Here is a 21,614-nt window from a genome sequence, read left to right on the forward strand (position 1 = left end):
GAGGGGTGGGCAGGAGATGGAGCAGGACCAACCAAATTCCCCTCCCAGCATTAATCTATGAAGGTTGGGAGAGAAAAATCTCTGCTAGGGACACTTAACAGGGATCCTGGAAATGAGTCTTTGGTTGCCATCTTCCTGCATGCATGCAGGAATATCATTGCAGGGGAGAAGAATGTCGACATGCCCAGCAGGAAAAAGAAAAATAAAGATTGTGAGAGAAAAACCCCATGATGACAGAGGTTGAGTCCCTGGATTCAACTGACTCTGAAGCAAGTCCCATTCTGGGACTTCCTAACTGTATGAGCCAATAAGGTTTACTACTTTTCTTTAAAAAGTTGAAGTTGGAGTTCTGACTAATATTTCTATTTCACATAGAAAAGTGGAGAGTGTATCTGTAGCTTGAGTGGGATGTGGACATCTAGGGAGAATGATAAAACGGAACAAGCCAGAAGAACATTCATACAGGCTAGTTATCCTCCAGACGATGCTAAGACATTTCTCAGTTTGAGCAGACTGTTCATTTTTATTTTATTGGCTGCAAAGATGAGCTTTAATATAGACATAATATTCATCAAAAACAGGAAAGTAAAGCATTTCTTTCATTTGAAAATATGAAATCAATTAATAATTAAAATGTAAAAAAATTGTATAATACTTTGAGCCTTCATTTTTGAAAAAGTCTCTATTTCTAAATTTATCTCATATTTTATATTCATGGCCCCACATAAATATGTATTATTTTGCAAAAATGTCACTAACTGATGAAAAAACTCCCCAAACTTCCTAGTTTTATTTAATTGACCTCATCGCTTTTATTTTCATTTTTAAAATTATTGATGTGTGGAGAATCATGCCATGCATTTTTTGTCATTTTAATTTACTTACCTTCAATTAGCTCTTGTTATTCTTTGTCCATCACTCTTAAATAAATTACATATAAATCATACTAATTTCCCCCAATCAATTATGTAAATATTTTCTTCTAATTTTTCCCTTAACTTTACCTTTGTTTTGTTTTTCCATGAAGATGCCTTTCTTATTTTCCACCGATTTTTTTCTAATAACAGAATGATACAGCTTATTGTAATGCAATTGAATGATGCATGAAGCACAGTCACTATTCTGATGGTCTAGGCTAGCGCTGTCCAATAGAACATGTAACTCTTCCATATCTGGGGGGTCCCGGATGGCTAATGAGCCAGTGCAACTGAGAAAGCAAATAATTTTGTTCAAATTAAATGACTTTGAATTTGAGTAGCCCTTTGTGGCCACTGTATTTTTCTGTTACTCTGTTTTGCCTTCATTTTAACATTGGAAAACAGTTTCATTAATATGAAGCCTGAGAGGGAGCAGATAAGACTGAGGAAAAGAGTTAAATGGCTGCTTTGCTCATCTGGAACTTGAGTGAGAATCAATAGACTCTGGTCCCAGGGCCAGACTCCTCATTTTTAATTTTTTAACTTTTAACTTTATTTCAGATTCACGAGGTTACAAATGATTAGGTTACATTTTGCGTTTGTGGGGTGAAGTCCCTTTTGTAGTCGTGCTCTTTACCCAGGAGGTGTGCACATATCCGGACATCTTACCTGTTAGATAAAAACACACCCACCCCCTCCCTCCCCACGCCCCGCCCTCCTCGCCCCTCCCACCCCTCCCCCAACTTGAATTTAATTGAGTTTTTCTCTTGTGTGGGCGTGTATTTGTTCGTCTCCTGCCCTCATGTTAGCATTGAGTCCGACTTCTCCCTGTGGCATTTGGCAAATCATCTTTCTCCTTACCAAGAAAGTAAATTTTACCCTAACAGAGGTGGAACATGCATTTGGGGTCAGAGGGGCTGGGCTTGAGAAATGGTTTCTCTATTAAGAGACACCATAGGGTCACAAATTTACCTCCCATGGCTCCACTATACAATAACCGTGTTGCTCTTTAACTTTTCTTGATTTAATACCCGATTTCCCAGCTGATAGATTGAGAGAGTGTTATTGCCTTTCGTCTGGTTCAGTTCTTTCCCTCCAATACTTTAGCGCAGACAGAACCTTTGTGGGCTCGGGGCTGGGGAGCGCTCTGGGCTGCCACCTGGAGGGTGACTGCGGGGGTGCACCTGGTCCCTCGAGCTTTGGCGAAGGAGGTCAGAGGTGACATACTGCCACCTAGTGCTTGAGTGTCAATAATGCCTGGACTATTAGAAGTCTTGATTTGTAACATGCTATTGTATGGAGTCTCAGAGTCACTATGAGATAGGCATTGAAGTTGTTAGACGAACTTGGTTTTTCTTATTTTACAGATAATCCAATAGATCTCAAAGACCTCATAGTGATTCAGTGGAACAGCTAAACTAGAAACTGGCCCCAATGAGCTCATCATACCATGATTTATATCCCATCATATCATGTGGCCACCAGCTGTGCAAATGCACACCCATTCCACCCAGCGATTGGTTAAGGAGGGGTATGTAGTAGGGAAGGGCCTTTTGAGGTCTCCTCTGTGACTGATGCATGTTCATTGGATAAAAGATGTCCCTTTATCATCTAAGCAGAGGTGCTCATCTGGGAGGAGATGGGTCTGCAGCTACCATTGGCTGGGTCCATCCCCAAGAGAGAACCTACCCTGGGCTGAAAATCAGCAGAGCTGTAAGATGAAGGGAGACATACAGAATTTCGTTAATGTTATCGGAGCCCCTGGAGATTCAGTTTTGAACTTCATATGGGCCCCAAACCCCTTTTTGCTTAACATGTGAGCTTTAAGTTTCCATCAAATTCAGGCCAATAATAAAGGTTGATTAGACTAGGAATTTTTATTGTACTTGACGGGTGAGGGGCAGCCCCTGAGTAATTAAAAGAGGACAATTGGAGGGTCTAACACCTAAAATCTTCAATTTTCTTAGCAAGAAAGAAGGTGGGAACATCCTGACAGTAAGGGGGTCAAAGCTGGATAGGAAGTCACCTGTTTGGAACAGTCACCAGGACATGGAAGTCACAGCTGCCCATGGATTGATGACCATTGTTGAACAGCCTTGGTCATTAAAGGAAAAGGTAGATTTTTTTGTTATGAACGTGCTAATAAACCTCATATCAACTGAAGTTCGAGGTGATAATTCTAAATCTCTTGAAATAATAAAATACCATACTGCATTTTATCAAACACCCTCATTTTCAAGGCATTTCTAGTCACTACTTCATAATAGCAAAATAGAGCACTTAAGGAAGCTTGGGCTTTTAACCCAATAGATCTGCATTCAGATGATCTTTCCCCTGGGGGCTCGCTGTGTGAACTAGGGCAAGTTGCTTAGCTCCGCTGGGTCTCAGCTACCTACATCTATAAAATGAGATTAATAATGACAAGCACCTGCATCAGTAAGGATGCTTTTGGTTGCACAGAACTGAAAAGTCCAAATGAAATTATTTGAACTATGAAGTCCAGGAGCAGCCGTAGCTTCAGGCAATGCTTGGTTTAGCAACTTCAATCCCTCCTTTTCTCCCTTTATGTCTAGACTCTACTTCCTTGGCACTGGCTCTCATCTTGGAAGTATCCTCTCTTCTGTACCCTAAGTGCCTACAGGCACACAGTAGGGCCATGTGCTCTGTGCTCAAGTGCTGCTGAGAGAAGGAGATGGTCTCTGCACTCCCAGTGAATCCCTGATGTTTCTCCTGGCTGTGCAGCTGAGGTCTTGTCTGCCCACTCACAGAACCCACGACTGTGGCAAGGGACAGGGGGTGTATCCTAGATGACTGAGCCAATGAAGACTCACCCCAGGAGGTGTGGCTGAAGTCAGTGCCACAGCACCACATGGGGGCAAGTAGTGACGAGAAGGGTGATTTTTAAAAATGGGAGATTTTAGAGCATTGTCATCAGGAGAGAGGGTGATTGACTCTTGGCTAACAAAGGACAGGTGTGTTTAGATGATGGCTTCCCATGCGATAATGAGTATAAAAGCATTTAGCAAGGTGCTGGGCATGTACGAAATACCCAATAAATATTAGCTTAGTGTTTTAGTTATTATTTTTCTACCTCTCAACACACGTACATGGTGCCAAAAAATGTACACACATTTTAAGAAAGGACAGAACTGTATTAAAACCATAATGCTCAACATTACCAATGACATTTGTCACCTTGTATATTGTATCCTATATCTCTTGTCATCGCAGAAGTCAAACATGACTTGAGCTTTATAATTTTAATATAGTTTTTTTCTTTCTTAACATGTGTATACATTTTTGGGATCCTGTGTGTGTATTTCCACAAATAATATGTGCATATGACAGAAAAAGTTGAAAATACAGATTAAAAACAAGGACCTTTTATCAACAGCGTTCTCCTGAGGAAGAGGAAGGACCCAGGACAGCCTTTTTGCCGATAAGAAACTAAGACCTTTAGTGGGCTGAAGACTTGGCAAAGTCCGCATGACGGCAGGACGGGAGCCAGACCTCAACCCCCTGGGCCCCCAGCCCAGATGTCTGTTTCGCTGATTTCCCTGCTCTCATTAGCTATCCTCCCTTTCCAGGTGCCTCTGTAGAGCTGGACTTGGCAGCCAAAGTGACAATGATGTATGTCCCCGAGAGTCCCCAGGAAGGGGACTTTGGAGCCGCTGTGAACATGCAGGGTAAGGGCAGCAGCTACATCTGGAAGCCTTTGGAAGCTTCCACTTAAGGAAGTGCTGTCTGCCATGCTGTCCCTGCGTGCACCCTCTCTGCTGTCACAGCCTGCTTCAAACCTGTCATAATATGGGGAAATGCCTGTGAGGGAGGCCCATGTCCAGCTGTTGTGTTCTATGCCCACTTCATTGCAATTTCCTCCGATGTCCTCCGAATGTTTCCATTAGGGAGGGAAGGGTCCTCATTGTAAGATTGCTCCCCAGTGGCATCAGGACACACAGCCAAATTTATGTCAGCAAGCTGAAATCAGTTAGTGCTGACAGCAGTAATAATGGCATCTGGAACATGACCTAGTTTATTGCTCGGCACCTGGTCTCAGCTGATAAATTCTTTTTGAGAGACTGAGTGGACATACAGGAAAAGGGCAAAACAGCAGTAGGGCGATGGGAGGGAGAGAGACGGGGGAGAGAGAGGGAGGGAGAGAGAGAGAGAGAGAGAGAGAGAGATTCATTACCAATAACAATTGCTACCATGTATTAGGTGACAGGCTCTGGGATATTTGTTTTAAATACATTTTCTCCAACCTTTCTAACAACTATCCAAAATAAGTATCATTATCCTTAGTCAGCCTTATTCTAGTGATTAGAAAACCAGGGCCCAGAGCAGCTGAGTGACTCGCCCCACTTCACACAGCTGGTAAATGGGGAAGCTCCGTTCAGACCCACTTCTGTCTTATTCCAGAGACCAAGCTCTTTACACGTTATGCTGCTGCTGTGAGTTTACCATACTTAGCTGGTGCCTTCCTGGTTTCTCTCATGGAAGTGCTGCTAAAATGATTTTGCACACATATAAACACGGAGTGGGCCAAAATTCTCACTTGGATTAGTTTTGAGTAACGGAGAGTTCGTGTGACAGGAGTCTGGAGATGCTGAGGGAAGGGTACGCGTACACGCTTGTGTGTGAATATGAATCACATCCATTGTGGTTGCAACCTATATCTGTAATAATATTTTATTAATTGTGGTCTTACATCTCTGCTGGCAGCCTACAGTAATCCTGAGGCAATAGGCTAGAAAGTGACTAATGAGAATAATTTCTTGATCGATGGGGCTGTTCTTCATGGATTTAAAAGGGCCTTGTTAAAATGACAGAGTCTCATTTTCACACTGCATCTTCAACATCTAGACATAAAAACCCTTAGAAAAAAATGAAACATTCAAGGTACCCAAAGGATGGCCTCCAGAGCCAGCTTTCTTTTCTGCCCTGGTTCTCTAAGTCAGGCTGAGCCAGAGACGCTCAGATTCTCAGCGGCTCACGGAACCCTCCAGTGCCAGATGGATGACAGCTCAGGCTGTTGTCCTGAAACGCCTCACCTGCCCTTCCCTTTGGCTCTCATCATTTGCTTGCAAACGTCTCCATCGCCAGTAAATTGCCGTTTAGTAACGGAGCTCCTAGCATGTACCTAGCATTGTGCCTCTCTCTGCCATAGCTGAGCCCATCCTTGGGCCTTCTGGGGAACCGGACAGTGTGGCAATGTGCTGGTCCACCTCTGGAGTCAAACTGAGGCACTGATCAAGACTTTCTGCCTTAAATTTTGTTTTTCTTCATCAGCCATTATGCCCAAATTTTCATCTATAGATATTTAACTTAGAAAAACTTTAATATTTGGAGAACCTTACCACATGTAAACGATCCTGAGAGGGTTTACACCTGAGGTTCAGCCTTAGTGCTTTTGGGCACACCCTAAGCACACAGCTTCTTGGGAATTGGATTTAGATTAGGTATCTGGGAAAGGGCCCAGAAAAGCATCAGGAGGGGAAATGGAGGAGAGAGAATGGCACAAATGGTAAATGTCCATTTCTCAATTTTGCAGAGAGGTGGCCTTTTCCCCTGCCAACAGTGAGAGGAAAGTTCCAGAAAGGGCTGAGGACCCAACACAGACCCTAAGGGACTATGTGGCAAGTAGTCCTTTCATCAGGAAAGGGCAATGCTTTTTCACAGAGAGTGTGACAATGTCCTCTTCCTGTCAGAATAGCTTCTGGAAAATGCCAGATGGATACCTGCCAGCATCCCATATATCTTTCCATTCCCCTTCTTCCATCTGAGTGGAGCCCAGAGCCAGGTGCCCACACAGGCTGGGCTATCAACCTGGTACAAAAGGAAGGAAATCATCTCTTTACAAAAGTACGTGAGGATTAAATGAAATGAAGGATGGGACACGTTGTTCCAGAAGAGGGTGATGGGTCTCGCCAGCCAGGAGATTGTTGGTCTGGTCTCATTCTTTTTGGTACCTTTGAAACAGCTGCCTCCTAGTAGGACTTTGTGTCGGTTTTCTGAAGGCACTGAACACAGGAGAGGTTGGGACCATTAAGGAGTGGAACATCATTTAGCATTCTAGGATCATGGTGTAAGGGTAGCCTCTATTATTTTATTTTATTTTATTTTTTTGACAATTATCAACCAGCATATGGCTCTTATAAAATAACTTCTCCAGCAGGATTCTTATAAATGCTAATTGTTATTAGGGCATTCCATCCTTTCTCTTTCAGTCCAGATAGCCACCCATGCCTTTATGTTTCCAATCCACTCATCCACCCACCCACTCATTCACGCCTCCATTCATCCAGTGTTTTTTAAGTACTTTTTACCATGTTACTTTTAGAAGCTATATCTAGAGATTTTCTTTTTCCCCTGAGTAAGTAACTCCTTAAAGCCAGATAAAGTGCTTTGCTGCTGGGTTGACAGCCTGTGTGTAGCATGCAGTCCTCCTTTTAACATATACTGCCTGAATACCTGATGTGTGCCAGGTACTGTGCCAGGTAATGGTGATACAATGGTGAAAAACTAGATGTGTCCCTGACCTCTGGTAGCTTGTAGTCTGGTCAGAGAATTAAATGAAAACTCAAGCATAAAATTATAGTTGTGCCATAAAGTAATAGCACATGAGGCTGCAGGAAAACACAGTGAGGAATTGAGCTAGGCTGGGAATTGAGGGAGCTTTCTACTACCAAGGGACAAATGAGCTGAGTTATGAAAGAATGGGAGGAGCTCAGGGCAGGTGCTCCAGGCAGAGTGACAACAGGTGCCGAGGTGGGAGTATGTTAGTTTTCTGTGGCTGTTGAAACAGATTACTACAAACTCAGTGGTTGAAAACAACACAAATTTATCATCTCAGAGTTGTAGAGGCAGGAAGTCTGAAATGGGTTTCACAGGGCAAAAATTAAGATATCAGCAGGGCTGTGTTCTTCCTGGAGGCCATCATGGAGAACCCATTCCTTGCTTTTTTGAGCTCCCAGTGGCTGCCCACATTCCTTGGCTCACAGCCCCTTCCTCACATCACTCCACTCTCTGCATCTTCTCACAGCTCCTTCTCTGATGGGAACCCTCCTGCTTCACACTGGGCCACTGGAATAATCTAGGATAAGATTTCCATCTCAAGGTCCTTAACTTAATCCCATGTACAAAATTCCTTTTGGCATGTAAGGCAACATATTCCCGTATTTCAGGACTTAGGATGTGGTGATCCTTGCGGGGAATTTTCTACCACAAAGGAGGGATGGTGACATGGAGAATAACTGAGAGAAGCCCAAGACACTGCAACCAGGGGGTGTGAACCAGGGCTGTATGCTGAGGGGTGAATGCGCATTTACCAAGTTTGTGACTGTCCCCTGTCTTTGGTCATCCTTCATACATTCTGGGAATTTCCCACACCATACATTCAACTAGATACAAGGCCACCCTTTTTTCTAACTTCCCTTGCAGCTGAGACACAGCTGTGTTCTAAACCCCAATAATCATTAGCAATTTCTTTTCAGAGGTGAGTAAGGCCAGGCAGCAGGTGCCATGCAGAATCCATTCTCTGGGGTGGCAGTGGTGTCACGTCGAGAGGCAGCATGGTGGAGATTTTGGTGTCTAGTGCTTGACAAGAGAGGGGCAAACTGGGCAGGGGTCTATGTGAGGGGAGGTCTTTGCTGGAGGGGAGGTGTGGTGAGGTTGGCCAGTGTTCCTGAACTTGGAGCCTCCAGATTCTTTGATTCTCCCAGAGGCTTTCTGAATTACTAAATACCCCCCAGTGGGTTTATTTTATGCCCAGTCCAGTCAAAGTGGGCTCTGTTGTGACCACCTAAGAAGTCACAAAAGACTCTGGAGGGCCCTGTGAGCCCGGATAAGAACTTTGCTCTTTACTTTAAGAATAACGGGAAGTGATATAAATGTTTTGTTAGAAGCTTTGGGGGACAGTGACACATATTCAAATCCATTTAACATATCTTACCAGTACAGTGGGGCAAAGAGCAGCTCCCACTTCCTATACTGCGTGGGTTATTTGTGGTTGATGGAGGTATTTGTTCTGATAGTAAAGGAAAGATGCAGCTTTAGGAGGAAAGAATCAGAGAGTGATGAGGTAATGGGTTTCTATCAGTGCTTCTGGACATTTTCCACATCACATGGCATAGCACACATAACAACGATTTCATTCTTCTAGCTTATTAGGGGAATGGGGAAGGGCAGTGTGAGTGAGAGGTGCAACATCTGGAACACCTGGATGGTATTTGTTGCATGCAGAGTGCTCTGATGTGCTGGGGTAGAGGACGAGGGTAGATTTTAACCCCATGAGGGCTGCTCCCTTCTTTGGACTTCTCCTCTCCTTTCTCCTTTCACAGGCTCACTCCATGTTTCTTCAGTTTCATTGCTTCCTCCCCAAGTGGGTTCACTCTGAATACAATGCGCTGCTTTAGACTTTGCTGATGTCTGATGGGCTGTCTTTGAAGAAGACAAGGCTGGACCCAGCTTTTCATCAGTGCAGATTGTAGAAGCTATATCATATCTCTGCCCACTCTCTGTTCTGCGAGTTCAATCAGTTGGGAACTCCCTGTTTATAAAGCACAACAGTACAGTCATGTTTCAATTAAACTTCATAAGAAAACAGACCTTCATGTTCTACTTGGAGGGAAAGAGTGTCTGAGTCTGGAGAGGCATTTGAGGCACAAGGAAACAGTTGGTTTGAATAAGGTCACAGATTAATTAGAACTGGGCTTAATTAAAGCTGCATGAGCATCTGGATGACTTTGCTGACAAAGAGGATCATGGGGGTATCTCTGAACAGACTTCCTTCTCTTCTGGGGGCTCATTCATTGGTTTGGACCTTGATTCCAGCTGCTATGAGAGACTCCTGTGCCTGACAGCATTTCCAGGCTTCTGGAAAGCTTCTTATTCAGTTAGAGCACTATTCCTTTTTCTTTACTTATTTTTTAAAATTTCAGATTAATATGGGACTATATGTGATTAGGTTACAGTTTGCTTTTGTAAGGTTAAAGTCCAGGTTTCTGAATGAGTTTACTTTTGTGGTAGAGGACTGTGCCAGTCATTATGGAGGCTAGGTCTGAGAATATCCTGGAGAGCTGGTTTAGTTATGGCAAATTTCTTCAACATGTGAATGTCATTAAAGTATTTAATTTCTCCATCATAAATGAAACTCAGTTTCACTGGATACAGGATCCTGGGTTGAAAGTTATTTTGTTTTAGGAGATTAAAAGTCGATGACCACCCTCTTCTAGGGTTGAAAGATTTCAGCAGAGAGATCTGCAGTCATTCTAATGTTCTCCTCATTATAGGCTATGGTTTTCTTACGTCTGGCTGCCTTCAGAATTTTCTTCTTCACATTAACTTTAGTGAAGTTAATTATAATATGCCTAGGAGATCTCTTATTCAGGTTGAGTTGTGCTGGGGTTCTGAAACTGTCTGCTATCTGAATTTCAGAATATCTTGGCATGTCTGGAATGTTCTCCTTCATAATCTCATGAAGAGCGTCCGTGCCTTTTGAAGCCACCTTGTCACTTTCAGGAATTCCTATAAGGTGAATATTAGTTTTCTTTGAATTATCTCAGAGCTTTCTGAGAGAATGATTCATTTTTGTTCTCCATTTCTCTTACTCTTTGAGCGTTTGAGTGTTCAAAAGCTTTGTCTTCAAAGTCAGAAATCCTTTCTTCTGCTTGCTCCATTCTGTTACGGAGGGATTCTAATGTATTTCTCAGATCTTTGAGGGCTGCAAATTCTTGTCTCAATGTGTCAAAATCTTTGGTGATTTTTGTCTTTGAATTCATTGAATTCTTGAGACAACTTTGGAAATGCTCCTTGAATTTCTAATTCCAACTTTACCTCCATTCTATTAATCTTATTTGCAATCCAAATTCTTGATTTGATTTCAGACACCAAATTTGTTTATGAATGGGATCTTCAGTTGTGTCTGCTGTATCGTTCCTTGTGGGAGTTGATCTATTCTGGTAATTCATGTTACCAGAGATTTTTTGGTGATTCTGCCCCATGATTATTTTTTACCATTTGGCTAGATGAGCAGATAGGTGAAGTTGGGTTGGGGGGGCTCCTGGAGTAGTGATTACCAGCCCTTTGCCCAAGAGCTGGGACTGGTGTCTGTATGTTTTCTCCTAGAGCTTTGCAAAGGACCCATACAGTGCTATAGCCTCAGACACTGGGGACTTACTTGGTGTGGTGAAGCTAAGTGGTTCTGTCTTGTTTTTAGCTGTTCTCTGTCCCACCCTAGTGAATCAGGTACTCTGGGTTGAAGTCTTAGTTGTGGAGAAATACCAGCACTTAAGTCACCCTGCCCCCTAACAGGCAACAACTGGAAAAGGAAAATCAAACCTTCCCACAACCACACACTCAGGGTGCCACTTTGGATGGTCCTTGGATGATTGGTCCAGCCTGAGAGATCCAAATCAATTGCCCCGGTCAGCACCCAGTCTCAAGTGGGTCTCTGGCAACTAGATAGCAGGGGTCTGCTGGCAGCTCGAATATGACTCATTCTGGTGCTCTGTGGAGTCAGAAGGACCCCCTCCAGCAAATGAATTAGTCTGAGAAGGTTGATGCCTCCTTCCCCACCTTGCACCTCTGTCACACCCCGTCACTGGTAACCCTGCAGGGTTGTGACCCAGTTCCCTCCAATGAGCAGATACTCCTCCAGGGGTTTGTGCCTGCCTGAGTCACAGGGAGATCTGTCTCCTTGGCCAGGCCTCCACACTCTGTCACCATCTGGCAGGGGGAGCTGAGGCCTGACAACCTCGGGTGGTTAATGAAGCTTGTGGGGTTCACTTGGTTCTAGCCCTGCCCCTGATTGATGCTGCTAACACTTATATTTATGCAGAATTTGTGATTCTGTCCTGGCTATATTCCCCTGAAGACCAGGCACTGTTTGAGTTCATAGAAACTGTGACTCAGCTCCAGTTTGTGCCACTGCCTAGAGTTGGTGTGTCTATCTCTGCTGCAGTCTGTGTTGGGGCGGGTGCGGTTAGTGTTCACACTCTGCTCTGAGTTCCAGCCTCTGCCTGCCTGCCTTTGTCTCAGCTATGATCCCCTGAGGGCTGGATGCTTCTTAGGCTACTAAAGCAATCCTTCTGCCTCAGCCCCACCCTGGGAGTATGCTGTCTCTTTGCATGCATCTTTTATACTCTATCTCCACAGTGACCCACCCAGATAGGTACCGCCTTAGGCATACCCTTTGCTCAAGGGACATGTGTTACCATCCCAGATCTGTTCTGCCAGTGTCTGCCATCTGGAGAAGATGTCCAGCTTTCTCTGGCTGCCCAGAGAGATAGGGCAGCCTATCTCTCTAAAATATCCCCAAGGGTGTGAGCCCTATTGTTCCTGCTGCTGCTGCTGCTGCTCTGTGCAGCGAGGCACCACCTCTCCCATATGTTTCCTTCAGTCCACGGTCTTCTCCTTAGCCCTGTGCCACAGAATCAGCACAGACCTGTAACCCCATGCCCTGTTTACACCTCTTGAGAAAATGCCCAAGAATTTGGACTCCTTGGGGGATAGGCTTCCAGATCTCAGGGTGAGAGTGGTGGGGAGTACTGGGAGTTCAGAATTGCAGGTAGAGAATATATACAGTTTTATGCCTGGAGGAGAGTGCCACGGCACCCTAGTAGGGGAAGGAGGTCCAATCTTTAGAGGGTCTCTCCCATGGGATAAAATGGGAGGATGTCTGAACTCTGCTTGTTTGTAGAAAGTATACTGTGAATGATTCTCATGGGGTAGGGGACTCCCAGCCACTTGGTGATGGATTTTGTACCTATTGTTTGTATCCTTGGGGTTGCAGCTTGCCTCAGCAGGGTTGATGTGCGTTCTTCAACCTTCTCTCTTGGCTCAATTCCAAACCATCAGCTTATTTGCTAAACTTCTGTCCTTTAACTCTCCTTTTGGACAGGAGCCTCTGTGGAAAACTGACTTCAGTTGGCCATCTTGCCTCTTCACTCCATGTATACATTTTTGTTGGCCATCTACTTAGGGGTGGACTGGATCAGAGGATATATATCCATTTAGATTTATCATAGTAGACAAAACCAGTTTTTCTCAAGGTGGTTGTATTAATGTACCTTTTACTAGCAGCATATGAGAGTTCTTTATGCCCCACACTCTCACCAACACTTGGCATGGTCTGTAATTTTCATGTTAGCCTTATTGTGGTTTTAATTTGTATATTTTAATGATGAATAAAATTTGAGCATTGCTTCATATGTACATTGGCCATTTGGATGTCCACTTTTGTGAAATGCCCGTTCAATTGTTTGCCCATCTTTTTATTGTGTAGTCTGTCTCTTTCTTGTAAATATTTTTATGTATTCTGGGTATGAATCCTTTGCAGGATATAAATATATGCATTTCAATCTAGACACAGTTTCACTTTGTTGTCAAGGCATGAGGACAGTGGCATCATCATAGCTCACTGCAACCTTAAATTCCTGGGCTCAAGTGATTTTCCTTCCTCAGCCCCCTGAGTAGCTGGAATTACAGGCATGTGTCACCATACCTGCTTGATTTTTCTATTTTTTGTAGAGATGAAGTCTCACTATGTTGCTCAGGCTGGTCTTGAAGTCCTCCCTTCCCAAGTGACAACTGCTTCCTTGGCCTCCCAAAGGGCCAGGAGTATAGGTGTGAGCCACTGCATCTGGCCAATTTTTTTATTATATACTTTAAGAGACTTTTGGTTACTTCAAGGTTGTGAATACATGGATCTTTGTTTTCTTTTGACATATTATTATTTTACCTTTTATGTCATCACCTACAGCCTATCTACAATTGATTATTGTTTGCAACGTACATTATAATTCAAGCTTCCGTTTCACAATAGACACAGTATCATTTATTGAAAATACCATTTTTTCCCTATTGTACTGTGATATCATGTTTGTCATAAATTGAGTCATTATAGGTATGGAATTTTTAGATTTCTATTCCACTGTTTCATTTTTCTATCCCTGCATTTACCCTACACTGTTAATTACTGTACTCTTAGAAGGTATTGGTAATATCTTGGTATGATGTCTTAATATCTTAAAGCATAAGGTCTTCCAAATTTGTTTTTCATTTTTATCATTGTTATTTTGTTTTCCATATAAAGTTGAAAATTTAAATATTTTGAATCTTTAAAGAATTTTAAAAATTGTGTATTTCTTTTTTAAAAGTTACTGAGATTAAGATTTTGGTATATAGTACATTAAATCTACAGATTAATTTATGAAAAATTTCCAGTTTTCTTTATTGAGTCATGCAATCCATGAAACTGTCATATCCCTCAATTTATTTAGGTCTTATTCATTTCACCTCAATAATATTTGATGGTTTTTTTCTGTAGAAGTCTTGCACATATTTTACTAGATATAGATTTTGGCAGTTGATTTCTTTTGCACTATTGTAAAGTGTGTTTATTTGAGTTTATTTATTTCACTTCCTTTGGTGTTGATCCCTAGTCTAGATCCTAAAACCTTAGAGGGTAGGAAGTCATTTTCCTTTTACTTAAATACTTGCAGGAAGGAAATGTAGGCAGGGAGAAGGAAAGACAAAGATAGGGGAGACAGAAGACAATTTACCCTTATAAAATAAAATCTAGCATCATTTGGAGAATGGACTAAAATTTTTCAGGCTCACATAAGACACTTAAAACATCTCCATGGTGAGTACAGGCTGCAAAATTCCAGACTCATTAGTACCTGTGATAATGGTGCCCCTGTAATTTAATACAGAGCTGGTTAGCTCTGCTGAGAGAGACAGAGCAACTTCTCAGAGCAACCTTTTAATTGATATCTGAATGGGTTTTTTGTTTGTTTTAATTGGGGGAGGGGTAAGATTTTTTGCTTTTTGTTTTTTCTTCTGCTTGATTTTTTATTTTTTCCTTTTCTTTTCTTTTCTTTTCTTTTCTTTTTTTTTTTTGAGACAGAGTCTCACTCTGTTGTCCCCAGTAGAGTTCTGTGGTGTCACAGCTCACAGCAACCTCAAACTCTTGGGCTTAAGTGATTCTCTTGCCTCAGCCTCCCAGTCGCTGGGACTATAGGCACCCACTCCCACTACAATGCCTGGTTATTTTTTTTGTTGCAGTTGTCATTGTTGTCTTAGCTGACCTGGGCTAGATTTGAACCCACCAGCCTTGGTGTATGTGGCTGGTGCCATAACCACTGTGCTATAGGCGATGAGCCAGCTGCTTGATTTTTCCACAAATTCTCCATAATCAGATTTTCTTCCTTGTCAGTGAGATCATTTAAGCTCAGAGACAAACGCTTCTGATCCTCAGCCAAAACCAAGGCCCTTCTCTGCCTCACACTGCTAAACGTTAAGAAGCAGGAGGGCTTCTTTTCCTCTCTTTGTCTCCTCCAGCCAGTTAATTATTCTTAACGTGTCAGGTAAGAATGGCAATATATACTAATCTGTTTCCTTGTATAAAAATATAACCTCAGACTTCAGGATTTGTGCCTTATGGTTCTTCAACCAGATTGCCTGTGCAAATGTTACCCAACAGGGAGTAATCTAGATGGATAATGCAGTTTCCTAAAAGACTTGAGAAAAGCTGCTACTTAGGCAGTGGTACAATAAATAGTTCCTCATAATACTGAATCGGAGTTTATTTTTGCTCATGAGTACAGTAGATACATGAATTTTTGCCTCTAGGTATCTGATCATCCCCCCCTTCCTAAACAGAGCTCTGTTTCTCTCCCAGGGAACCACTTCCTTTTTAATCCAAAGTCTGTTCACTTTGGGTGAGTTTACTGCAGCCCTGGCTCCATGGAAAGGTATTCAGCTGGTCTGACTGACTAGAGATCTGTATTCTAGTCATCATGATTCCTTGAGAGAAAGGTATCTCAGTCCACTTTGTGCTGCTTTAATGGAATACCTGAGACTGAGTAATTCGTCTGCCTCATGATTCTAGAGGCTAGGAAGACCAATATCAAGGTGCTACCTGACATATTTTGAGGTGCTTCTTGCTCTATCATCCCCTGGCAGAAGGTGAAGAGAGAGAGAGAGTAGACTCATCCAGCCTTAAGGAACCCACTAATACAGTATAGTAACAAACTTACTCCCATAATGATGGCTTTAAGCCATTGATGAGGGCAGAGTCCTCGTGGTTTGATTACCTCTCATTAGGCCCCACCTTCCAACCATGTTGCATTGGAGATTAAGTTTCCAATATACCCATATTTGCATTGGGCTTGTTGCCCTGTCAGAGTCCATGGGCTATAATGAGGCATTCTTGGAGTGCTAGTAGAGAGGCATACTTTCTATACTTAGAGGTTTTGTTCTGGAAATGCTGGTAGCTACTGTATCACCAAGTGGAACAGGACAATTAAACCAATGTGTAGAGGAATAGACCTGAGGGATGAGAGAGACCAGGTACTGGAGCCCCTCAAGTTGAGACTCTCCCAGACTCTTGGACAGGCCTATTTACCAGGGTGGGTCTTGGTTTTCTTGTCAAAAAATGGGGATAATAAATACCTGTCATGTTTTTAGGTTATTGTGAAACACAAATGATGTTAATGTGAAAATATTTTGAATAAGAATCTATTCAAATTTAACATGTCATTATCCTTATCCTTCATAAAAGGAAGATTCAAGAAGGACTTTGAACATGTCAATGTTTCTAAGTCTCAGAGAAACAGTAAAACCCACATGCAAAAAAACTTCTGAAATGTTTACTTGTCTTTCTAATCTAGGCATATGTTTCCAAAGGTAGAATTAATTCATCAGGTTTTGCAAATAAACTGCAGTGGTTTTATCAACGTATAGACACACTAGGGTAGGCTGCTCATCAAATTAATGGTCCACCTGAACAAAACATTAAAGAACCAGTAATAGTTTTTAGTGGGTCCCATTGCCTACTCAAAATGCCCCAGCATTTTTTGAATATTATTTTTGTTTTTGTTTAGGTTTTTATCCCATCTCCAGCTTTAGGAGAGACACTGCTTTTTATGCAGATGGCACCTGGCTTTCTCATAATGACAAGTACTAGTCTGAGAATGATGGAGGGAGGTTTTGAGCTGGCTCAGGCCGACCCAGGGAGAGACTTCCTCTCCTACTGAGTGTAGAAAGGTTGCATACAGTTCCATTGTCAGTGCTATGCTGCCATGGTGAAGGCAAGTGACCCTCAGAGGACGCTGGAGTGGAGGACAGCAGAGGAGAGAGGTTGGGACAACTCAGGTTTTTATGGGATCATTGTGTTTCTGGGTTTCTAGTCATAGGCGTCCCTGATTTTTTTTATTATGTAAGGCAGTTTGGATCTACATTTTCTGTTACTTGCAGCCAAAAATGTTCTCAGTCACCCTGTGTATTTTTAGAGGCTTTGTGGAAATCTTTGCGATGACATCACAGTCAAAACTATGCATTGGGGTACTATCTTCCCATCATTGTTAATCTGGATTCAAACTACTTTTTATATCTTAGAAGAACTGATAGAAGACTTTATGAATTACTTGAATTCAGAATTGAGCAGGGGTCTCTCGTCAGCATATTACTAGGCAACTCTATTACTGCCATTTAATAACCTACTATGTTTTAGAAGGTGCTCGAAGGTGAGAGTTATTATAGGCAGGCTGGAAACTCCAGCAAACAGAGTTGCCAGATTTAGCAATTAAAATATAGGGACATAACTTATACTAAGAAAAATTGATTGTTTATTCAAAATTCAGAATTCTGTAGCTAAGTAAATGATTGAAGTACTTTTAAGTTTACATGTACCAATTGTATAAACAAAATTATGGGGTTTAAAGAGGTAAAACTTGTTCCCTTCGACCTTGTGGCTGAATGTATAACATCATGACTACCTATTTTAAGGTGATGCTTAAGACAAATTTGTAAAACAAATCTTTCATAGGAACCTTTTAGGTACTGGATGGAGGAGGCATCTTCACAGGGTCTCACATATCTTACTATATAAATAATCTCTTCCTGTACCTTTGGATAAAGGAGGACCAGAGACTGAGGCAATTATTTTATTATACTTCTTTTCAGGCAGATGTGAGTCTGAGCTAAATTGCTTGGTGTATGTTAAAGGGTTAATTGAGGGAATTGTAGTGGATGTCAACTTAGATAAATGAATGAATAACTCCTGCTAGAATAAAATAAGAATTAAAATTTGTTGTGATGGTGACATTGCAAAAGCCAATACAGAGAAAAATTCAGCTATATTTCTGCTACATTGAAAAAGAAAGAAAAGAAGAAAAGATCTTGGAGAAATAAATTATTAAGCATTAAAATGAAGAATAATTCTCTTTGACAGTCAGTCGACCAGAAGGTTCAGATACATTGAACTCCCCTCCCCTACCAGCCCACTCCGACCTTGAGCATGTTTATGAAGGAGAGGTGACTGGTTCTTTTTCTCTTCATGTAGATGAATATGACTGGACCTTGGTGGTTACCCCTTAATCCTGAAAGACTTTATCATTTGATGAATTTGAATCTTTGTGTGATCTCTCTCTGGCCAGACTAACACAGCTTTCTTAGTTTTCACGAGCTGGATGGCATGGTAGGAGCTCTAAATATAGAACTTCTGGGTTTCAGATGGCAAGAGATGCTTTCTCAAAATTACTTAGAGAATAGTACTACAGTCCCCCAGGTCCTCCAGATGGAGCTGGAGGGAAATCTCTGAGCTGAGCACTTTATGTGCTTTTTCACATTTTCCTTTTCTTTTAGACAGAGTCAGCCTCCGGTGGAAGTTTGATACCATGCTGTGAAACACCTGTGGGCATCTTTTTCCTGTGTCTGTATCTCCTGCTAAAGTCATCAGCTCGTTGAGGATGGTGCTAGGTCTTACTCATCCTTGTACCTCCAGACTTCAGTGTAATCTTATTTCCTGGGGCTAAGAGTTCCCATAAGCAAAATAAAGAAGCAAGACTAGAGATACTGTCTGAGGAGAACGTCTGGCTGCAGAGGTTGAATATCATTTTCAGGGATGGCACGTGGTAACTGCCACATGGTCTAACAGGCATAGTGAGGATTTATACTAATGGAAATTTTATTGTTGGTAATTTTAAACAGCAGCATCAGCAAGTCTTTCTCTCTTTTCATTGCTCTTTTGGGAGCACCTAGAACTTTGGCTGCCCAATGGTAGGCACCTGATCCATATTCATTCATTCATTCATTCATTGACTGAAAGAAGAAACTCGCTACTGAGCTCCTGCGGTATCATCCTGGGTAGGAGCTTTACGTATGTTAAATCTCACAGAAGTTCCCAAAGACAGGCACTATTCTACGTACCTTAGAGATCATGAAAGTGGAATTAAGTGAGGTTCAGAAAACTGCCCTTGTTTTCACAGCTAATAACTGACAGGATTCAAATTCAGTCCGGACTAACTCTGCAGCTTGAGCTCTTTCCAGACTGTCATGCTTCTTGTTTGTGGTATCCTCACTCCCTGGTCCTCATGGGAGCTCAAATATGGCGCATTCCTGTATGAGAAATGGTACTTGGGGAGGACCCTTGGGGACAAGAAAATGAGAAAGAAAAATAATTCCTATCATAAAGATCCCCATCATAAGGTAGAAAGATCTACTTCTTAAAAAAGAAGGTGGGCCCTAAAAAAGATAATAAAGATTTAATTCAGCTAAGCAACTATAAAACCCTCCCCAGTGTTATTACTTTGCAAGGAAGAACTCAGATTCTCCCAGAAAAAAATGAATCCCATATTTCTTCTTTATACAAGAAAGGGCCAAGCAGGCAGTGGTGGATGGTTCTCAGTAGCGAGCTTATAGCCTTGACATCCATTCTTTTCTTCTTTTTATCTTCTCTCCTGTTATCACCAAGTCTGATCAGAACCAGAGCACTGAGGATATCCTTTTATTTCTTTTCATTTTATGATACTGTTGTTATCACATAGTTTATAGTTCCCCTCGTATGTGCATGCAAGCTGGCATAATTCAGCTGCTGCCTCACTTTCAGGAATCTAAGCCTTTGACTTTTGCTTTGAGTTTTCTAATGATTTGTCTACTGTGGAATGTTTGTGAAAGAAAAGGAATTAATTTCAAAAGTTTTAATTTTTTTTAACGTGGCAACTGGAATTTTTTTTTTTTTTTTTTTTTGGAGATAGAATCTTGCATTGTTATCTGGACTAGAGTGCCACAGCCTCAGCCTAGCTCACAGGAACCTCAAACTCTTGAGTTCAGGTGATCCTCCTGCCTCAGACTCCTGCGTAGCTGAGACTACAGGTGCATGCCACCACACCCAGCTACGTTTTCTGTTATTAGAAAATATGGGGTCTTGCTGTTGCTCATGCTGATCTTGAACTCCTGAGCTCAAGAGATTCTCCCTCTTTGGCCTCCCAGAGTGCTAGGATTATAAGTGTGAGCTACCACACCTGGCCCAGCAACTGGAAAATTTGAAATTACACATGCGGTTCACATTATATTTCTACTAGACATCACCAGCCTGGACCATGAAACAGCATCATCCTTGAACCCACCACCCACAATAAACTGTGCATTATTTCTTAAAGATGCAAAAGTCTCCAATTTCTCTGCCTTTGTGTTTTTTACTCATGCTAATCCATTTCAGCTACCCAGATTGTCCATTGTATTCACACACTCAAATCCTGTCCCTTTTTTAAGGCCTAGTTTAAACATGATCACTTTGGAAAATATTTTCTAATGTCCCGTCTCAGGCTTTGCATGGTACTTTATTTATATTTCTAGGACAGAACTCCTATTTTAGGGCTAACAACCCCCTGGCATCCATGCTGAAACTGTCTCCTCTTCTTTGTCCACGGCAGACATTGCTAATCCATCTCAGCACTGTCACAGTGAACCTGATCTTTTTATGCAAATCCCCAGAATAGTACTCTGGGCAGCAACTGTGAAGGGATCAGAGGACAGGCATGGTTTGAAGCATTGTGGTGCATGCATACCCTGGATGCCCAGGGGTCTTCTATTAACTATGTGAAGATTTCCTGTCCATGTAGAATTCTCAGGGAGGAATCCACCATCATTGGTCTCAAGACAGAATGGCTGTAACCATATATTTGCATAGTGTCTTTCTTTTTCTTCCTTCTGATTCCCTAACTAATTGTTTTATGATATTTTGCCATTTTCTGCATTTTTCCTCCTTAGGTGTTTCCACGTGCCTGCTAATAATCTAACATTTAGGCAGCCTGACTCCATCAAAGCAGATTGGAGGAATCTGGTCAAAGACTATTTTGGGATGTTGTCAACAATGGAGAACTTCCATGATCATACAAGACTTTCAGTGGTACCAACATAGGAAGCCTTTCTTTCTGTCCCCTTTGCTATAAAGGTTGTCTTGGTGATGGGAAAGGCTAGAGTTGCAAGAAAACTGGAGAAGAAAGAAAAGTTTCACACGAGTTTCTTTTTCTCAACTAGGTTTGGGCATTACATATCTTTTCCTGTGGAGGAGGGATTCTGTGGTTAAGATTGCTCCCAATTATCTTGAGCTAGTCATTCATTGTTATCCTTCCAGGGGTTTAAGGGTTACCGATATTTGACGTGGGCCCTGGTAATAGAAGCCTATTTATGACTCTGCAATAGTTTTCATTCATGCCAGTCTCTTCTGTAATATCAGGAATGCATTGAAGGTAAAGACTATGTCTAGGTGGGTTTTGTTTTGGTCTTGTTTCCTGTGTGTAGAAATGCCAGACGCTTTAGCTGAATATGACCACCAAAACCTTTAATGAAGGCAATAACACTATACAATTTGCTTTCTAGAAATTTGAAATGCCCTTGATAAGGTGAGAT

This window comes from Otolemur garnettii, unplaced genomic scaffold (assembly GCF_000181295.1).
Source record: "Otolemur garnettii isolate 467f Iridium unplaced genomic scaffold, OtoGar3 scaffold00001, whole genome shotgun sequence".
NCBI lineage: Eukaryota > Metazoa > Chordata > Mammalia > Primates > Galagidae > Otolemur > Otolemur garnettii.